Source organism: Sturnira hondurensis, unplaced genomic scaffold (assembly GCF_014824575.4).
Source record: "Sturnira hondurensis isolate 20B ecotype Veracruz unplaced genomic scaffold, ASM1482457v3 Scaffold0022136, whole genome shotgun sequence".
NCBI classification, from domain to species: Eukaryota; Metazoa; Chordata; class Mammalia; order Chiroptera; family Phyllostomidae; genus Sturnira; species Sturnira hondurensis.
Genome location: NW_028094767.1, coordinates 3,662,047 through 3,669,006, shown reverse-complemented (window position 1 = coordinate 3,669,006; position 6,960 = coordinate 3,662,047). Strand labels below are relative to the sequence as shown.

The window sequence follows — 6,960 nt, the reverse complement described above, 5'->3', positions numbered from 1 at the left end:
GAGGGAAATTTTAAATTATAGGCAGCAGAACCCTTGCAAATATGCAGAAGAGAAACTAGCTAATGAGGCTACTATTTTAGAAACTCAGGTTTTTTTGATGGTAACTGAAAATTAGTAAGTGTTCAAAATGAGTAAAGCATATCTGAGTTGCTGTGTTTTTTAAACCTATCTTTTGTAGTTAGTGCTGTACCAATCTTCTCCAGAAAACAAGCAAAATAGTTACCCTTCTTGTAAACTTTTAGTGGTGGAATAATTTTTAAATGTATCGGAATTGAAAGAAGATGCCTCCTGTTTACGTTCAGAATAATGGGTGAAAAATCTGATATCTACAGTGTACAGTGATTGCTGAGAAAATTTAGAGAGTGCTCTCAGGCCCCGCTTCAACTCTAGGTTAGTGCTTTGAATGTTCTACTTTCTTCTTTAGAGACATATACCTAGATTGTTTGACTTTTTAATATTTCTGTTTCTGAAATTTAGAATATTCATTGTGGTCCAGGTTTGAGTGGTCCAGCCACTTATTTACCACACCCCTGGGTAGAGGCTGTCCCTTTCCTGTTTAGTTTTGTGTTCAGGTCTCTTTATCAGCAGACCCTTTCCTGGTGCCTTCTTCTAGGATAGCAGTCTTCCTTACTCTGTCTGTCTGTGCTGCCATTATGCTTTATGGCTCATATCACTGCCTGCACTCAATTGTTTATCTGTTTCTGATTGGTTTATGGCTGTCTCCTCATTAGAATGTAAACTCCTAGAGAGCAGGGAACATGCATCTCTTCACTGCTGTCTTCTGCATACCTAGAATAATGCCTGGTAAATGGGCATTGCTTAATGCATTTTTTTTTTTGCTGCAAGGAAGGCTAAATAAATAAACCTGTATTTCCTCATTGGTTTTTAGCCTCACATTTATCAAATATCTCTCCTTATGTTGATTGATTTTTATTTTATATTTATGTATTACAGATTTATTTATTTATTTTTAGAGAGAGGGGAAGGGAGGCAGAAAGAGAGAAAAACATCAATCAGTTGCCTCTCGTATGCACCTGGACCGGGGAACAAACTTTCAACCTAGGTATGTGCCCTGACCTGGAATATAACCAAATTTAACAGGTGACCTTTTGCTTTGGGGGATGACATCCAACCAACTGAGCCACACAGGTCAGGGCTATTGATTGTTTTTCAGAGTTTCTTTTAATTTCAAGGTTTTTTTTTTTTACTGCTTGTACCATATTGTTTGAAATACTATAACTTTAAAATATACATTCATACTTAAGAAAGCATATGGTCCCTCGTTTCTTTACTGTATCAAATATATTCTATATTTATATTTTCAGGGTGAGGTTTAGAATAATTCTGTATGATTCCAATGAGCCTCCTATTATATTAATGCTAAATTTGTAAATGAATTTACCTGTTTAGATATCTAGTCTTCTAATTCCAGATCATGGATAGCATTCACTTAAATCTCATTTATGTGTATTGTGTTAGTTCTATAGTTTTTTATACACATCCTTCATAATTCAAGTTAAGGTATTTTTGTAGTTTTTGTTTCCTTTTTTTTTCTGAACAGGTTTATTACACAGAGGGGATGGGTCTCAGTCCTTCTTTGCTGCTGCCTTCCTCACGGCTGCAAGGACATTGCTCAGCTCCTCTCTCTTCCTCTTGGAACGGATGTGTGTCCCTACCCTCTTCTTGATGAATTTCAGGGCCCTCTTGTCCTTAGAGACCTTGAGCAGCTAGCTCTGTGGTGTGCTGTTCACAGGAGGCAAAGCCACACACCTCTCGGCTCATGTCCCACACAAACCTGGTGTGTTTGCTGAGGCACCCACGGCGGCAGCTGTTCCTTGGCTTGCTCACATTCTTTGTCACTTTGTGGCCCTTGTTGGGTCCCAGGCCATGGGATGGCAGAGAGCCATGCCTGCTGTCCCTCAGTGGAGGCTGTGGTGGAAGCGCTGACCTGTTTCCATTTTTAGTAGGACCCATTTACGCTATTTTCCCTCACTGTAGTGTAGGAATGCTTTTATTTATTTGTTTGTTTTACATATTATACCTGATCACCTAATCAAAATCTAGCTTCAATATTGTCATTTCATTTTAATTTGTTATGCTTTCAAGGTAACAATCATCCCAAGTATCAGTAACATGACTTTTCGAATTTTTAGACTTTTTACTTTCTTATTGAAATGCATTGGAAATGACTCTCGGAACAACACTTATGGTGTCGATTTGCTCTTGTTTCTGACTTGAATGGAAATGCTACTGGTGTTACAGCATGCATGGCCCTGCCTATTAGTTGGTGAGATGGACAAATAGATATACAGAGATTCAAACAGAAATATGGTTATGATATATCTATCTTTTGTTCTTTAAAGTGTGTGTTGTTAAGTTTTCCTATTAAGAGTCCGTTGGTTCTGTACATTGGCAAGAATCTCAATTCTTTTGCGTGGTTTCATGAGTGTAGAAGTATTTTGACAGCTTGAAACAATTGGAGTCTGGCATTTTAAGATAAGGAAATAGAGTTCTTTGACAACTTTTAAAATTTCTCCAGTGTTATTAATGTTTAAGTGCTGCACCTCATGTAGTGAAGGCTAGTGACACATTGCTGTTCACTAGCGTAACATCAAGTAAGCAGGATACCTGTGTCTCCCTCCAGCCTGTCCACTGTTGTTCGTCAGTGGTCGGGTGAGATGNTTGACAGCTTGAAACAATTGGAGTCTGGCATTTTAAGATAAGGAAATAGAGTTCTTTGACAACTTTTAAAATTTCTCCAGTGTTATTAATGTTTAAGTGCTGCACCTCATGTAGTGAAGGCTAGTGACACATTGCTGTTCACTAGCGTAACATCAAGTAAGCAGGATACCTGCGTCTCCCGCCAGCCTGTCCACTGTTGTTCGTCAGTGGTCGGGTGAGATGTTTTCAGGGGGCATGTTCCCCATGTTTCCCAGTTAGCCCGTACTTCTGACCGTCCTCTCTCATATTGCTCTTGTAACTTTTTCCATCACTTCTCCCCTTTTCGTGTCATTTTACTGCTTTTAAGAAGGATAGTTGAATGTCAACTTTTAGTATTGTATTATAATTTGGACTGAAGTGCTGTTTATCAGAGAGACATTTCTCAAAATTTGAGATATTGATGTGATGCTCCCCGATTTTAGCATCAGGACAAGCTTTTCTAATTTATTGTTTTTCACTCATTTCACTGAGTTTCTGGGAACTGTGAGAGGCAATGGGAAGGGAGCAGTGTAAGCTTGCACTGTGTCCTGTCTTTCTTTGATATCAATACATGATATGACTTCTTGTAAGTCATGTGGCAAAAATGCCCTGATTTATAACGAAAGCAAAAAAAATATTTGGGAAGTAATTTGAAATCATAATTTAAACTTCCTCCTATAAAGAATTTGTTTTTTATTGATTATGAGATACAGAAAATTTTCAAGTTAAAAAATGTATTCATCGAGTATATCTCAAATATATTAATAACACTATGTAAATATAGTTTGAAAAACTAATGGCTAAAAAGGTCATTGTCTCTAAGCCTTGGTATAATGGTTCCTTCTACAGTTTTTTTCTTTTCAGTTTCTCTTTATTATAGTTTTCTATTCTTCAGCCGGTGGTCACACTTAAAGTTTACCCATCTGAAAACAAGTAAACAAACTTTACCCTAATGCATTTGCCCCACTTTAAATACTGTTGCTCCATGTTCTCCTTCCTGTTTACCAATAAACTTCTTTCAGTGGAAGGGACTACTTCTTTACCTCCCTTTGCCTGACTAATGCCCTGGCCACTACACTGAAACCTGCCCCTTGACCACAGATAAATTTCTAATAGCCTGATTCAGTTGTTTTGTTTTCATTGTTGTATTGCTTACTCAGCTTTAGGCATTTGGCAGTGTTGATAATTCTCTCCTTTATAAAGTTCTCTCCTTTCATTACTTTTGCAGATGCTAATCTACTCAGGTCCTCTAAATAATCCTTTTTGCAAGATTTTCTTCCATCAACCCTCTTCTACCCATTTATTAAATGTTTTTCAGCCCCCTCTATATATACACATAGACACACACACTCACACAGAGACAAATTATATTGTGCATTCTGTCTACTGAATATCGCTGTCTGTATATTTCTGTCCTTTCATATTTAAAACACCCAAACAAAACACAAATACTCTGCTTTTAGTCCATTTATTTCCCAATGTCAATTAAAGTAATCAATTCCACTCTTTCTCGGAAGCCAGAACTCTCGGAGTCAGCCTAAAGCTAGAAACTTGATCTCCTTAGATTACCACACGAGACCCTTGATGGTCTGACCACACGCCACATCCCCAGACCCTACATCAGCCCCGTCTTACTCAGCATCCCTATAGTGCTCTTCAGGCAAACATCACGCTTCTTTGCATGTCTGTATTTGAGGAGAGAACTCTCCAAAATGGAATTTATTTATAAAAAATTGTATATTTATTCTTACATATTTAAACTTTAGTCACTGTCAAAGTACTCTCCATTTAGTGCAATACACCTATCAAGACATTATTTCCACTGTTCAAAACAGTTTATGAACTCATCGATTTTGATGACTTTTAGTGCTTCTGCTGTTTTTTTGTTTCATCCCTCCCATATCAGCAAAATGTTTCCCTTTGAGATTTTTTTCATCCAGGGAAACAAAAAAAAGTCACTCAGAGATTGGGTGAATAGGAAGGGTGGGGCACAAGGATCATGCTGTTTTTGGTCAAAAACTATGGAATACTCAATGTGTTGTGGGCAGGTGCACTTATAAATCACCCATCATGAAATGGAAAAACATGTTGAAAGGGTCTTTAAAAAATTCACTGAAGCTGACTGCAGCCTCTCAGAACATCAGCTGGCACGCTGATACAGATGGGTCCCTAGAACACTCACCGAGCAGGGGAAGCCTGTACTACAAGGGGCCTGCCCTCCAGAAGACAATCGTGGGGTCTTTTGGGGGTCCTTCCATGTATTTTACTTTTGCTCTTCTCCTGTTCTAAAAGATCTTCTCTTATTGTACAAAATATGCAATGAAATTTTGCTAAATAAATAGTCAACAAAGAGGGATAGAAAAAAAATTTCCAGCATTTCATTTCCATTGATGAACAAAACCCAATACTTTGATTGATCTAGTGCTCAGTTTTATCATTTATTTAGATATAAGCTCTAGCATAAATAGTTTTTTAGGGCTACATTATAATGAATCTGTAGTCTTTGAGGTTTCATGACAGTCAGTAACCAATATCACCCCCCTGGTATTCTGAGTAGCAGAAGGATCTTATTCTGCACAGTGTGTGGTGTAGAAAATTTTCTTCATAAATGAATGGAAAGGAGGGCATGGAAGTCCTCAACAGAGGTTGAAACACTCATTTTATAATCTTCATATTCTTATCATGTGAGCCAGTCAAATCATTTAAAAGTCATTTAAAGTTAAAACTAAAGACACAATAGGAGAGAAATTTGTTAAAGTTACCCATTGTGTCCTGGCTGATATGCTTCAGTGGCCTGAGTGCTGGCCTTAGAACCAAAAGGTTGCCTGTGCAATTCCCAGTCAGGGCATATGGCCAGGTTGCAGGCTGGGTCCCCAGTTGGGGGTGTGTGAGAGGCAACTGATAGATTTGTGTCTCACAAATCGATGTTTCCCTTCCTCTCTTTCTCCCCCCCTTCCCCTCTTTCTTTCACAGCAAATAAAATCTTTTAAAAAAGAAGTTCCCCAGCAGAAACTCTGGGATTACATCTAACACTTCATTTTCAGACTCTACCTGGTCCATTTTAGGCTACCTGCAGTCCCAGTTATAACTCGTAAAGTTTCCCACAAATCTTAGTAGGTTAAAAAACACAGAGAAAAAAATCAAGACATTTTGATGATCAGGACTTAGTAGGTTAAAAACACACAAAAAATCAAGAAATTTTGATTATCAGGACTTTTTAAAATTGAAGTAAAATTGGTATATACCATTTTGTAAGCTCCAGCTATACAGCATTATAACCCATTATTTGTATGTACTATAAAGTGATCAGCACCATCAGTCTTGTTACCAGGATTTGACATCTTAAAAAGTTGCCTGAACTCTGTCCTAAAAACAGCTGCCACTGAGTCTCCAACAAGAGCAGGAAATAATGTTATTAGCCAAAAAAATATTTTAAAATACATAGAATACAAAGGGTGACATAGCACCTTTGGCACCATTATAATCAGACCTAGCAACAGCACTCTCAAAATCAGGGAAGGAAAAATTTTAAAAAGTAGGTTGAAAATAGCATCCTAAAGATAAATTGTTTAAAAATACCTCAGTGGGCACCTGTGAGAACAAAAGACCAAAGTTGCACAGGGAAGGAGTGCGCGGAAGCTCCTGCCGCACTCACATAATCACACCATCTCAGGCAGGGAAGCCCGAGTGGCGGCCTGAGGAGGTGGCAGTGATAGAGTTGGGCTGGACTGAGCCAAGGCACAAAGCTTGTGCTTTCAGAAACAAAGTCACTCACTAATAAGGCCTCTGGACCCCGCGGAGCTGTGTGAACAGGTTACCAGGACAGAATCAGGCAGGGTGCAACAAAATAGGGTTGGGCAGGATAACAGCGGTTAGCAGATGAAGAAGTTGAAAGTCAAGAGTATGGGAAAAAATAGAACTCCCCTAGACTGCTGTTTGCCCTTTCATCCAACAAAAGAAAAAAGCAAAATCCATATTGGAAATCCCTTAACGGAATAAGGACTCAGTGGAGTAATTGACCTTGGTCATAGCAGAAAACCTGTGTACTTGAAACTCCTAGTCTCCTCCTCTCTTGTGTCTTTATCTCCTGCATACACAGGATCACAGGTGTGCTTTTTAGCCCCCAATGATACATCTGCTTTTAAACTTTCTGCACAGCAGTTGGCCTACAAGGTGGGCAGATCATAAGAGAATTAGCACGACTCAGCAACTGAAGTAGCAAGAGATGAGGGAGGGCTCAAAAATAACTCCTAAGGTGAT

General features: G+C 38.6%; 1 pseudogene; it reads right to left on the bottom strand.

Moving 5' to 3' along the window:
- Window positions 1-1,577: 1,577 nt before the first annotated feature.
- On the bottom strand, window positions 1,578-1,907 carry LOC118978693 (60S ribosomal protein L36-like; annotated as a pseudogene).
- Between the last annotated feature and the right edge of the window lie 5,053 nt (window positions 1,908-6,960).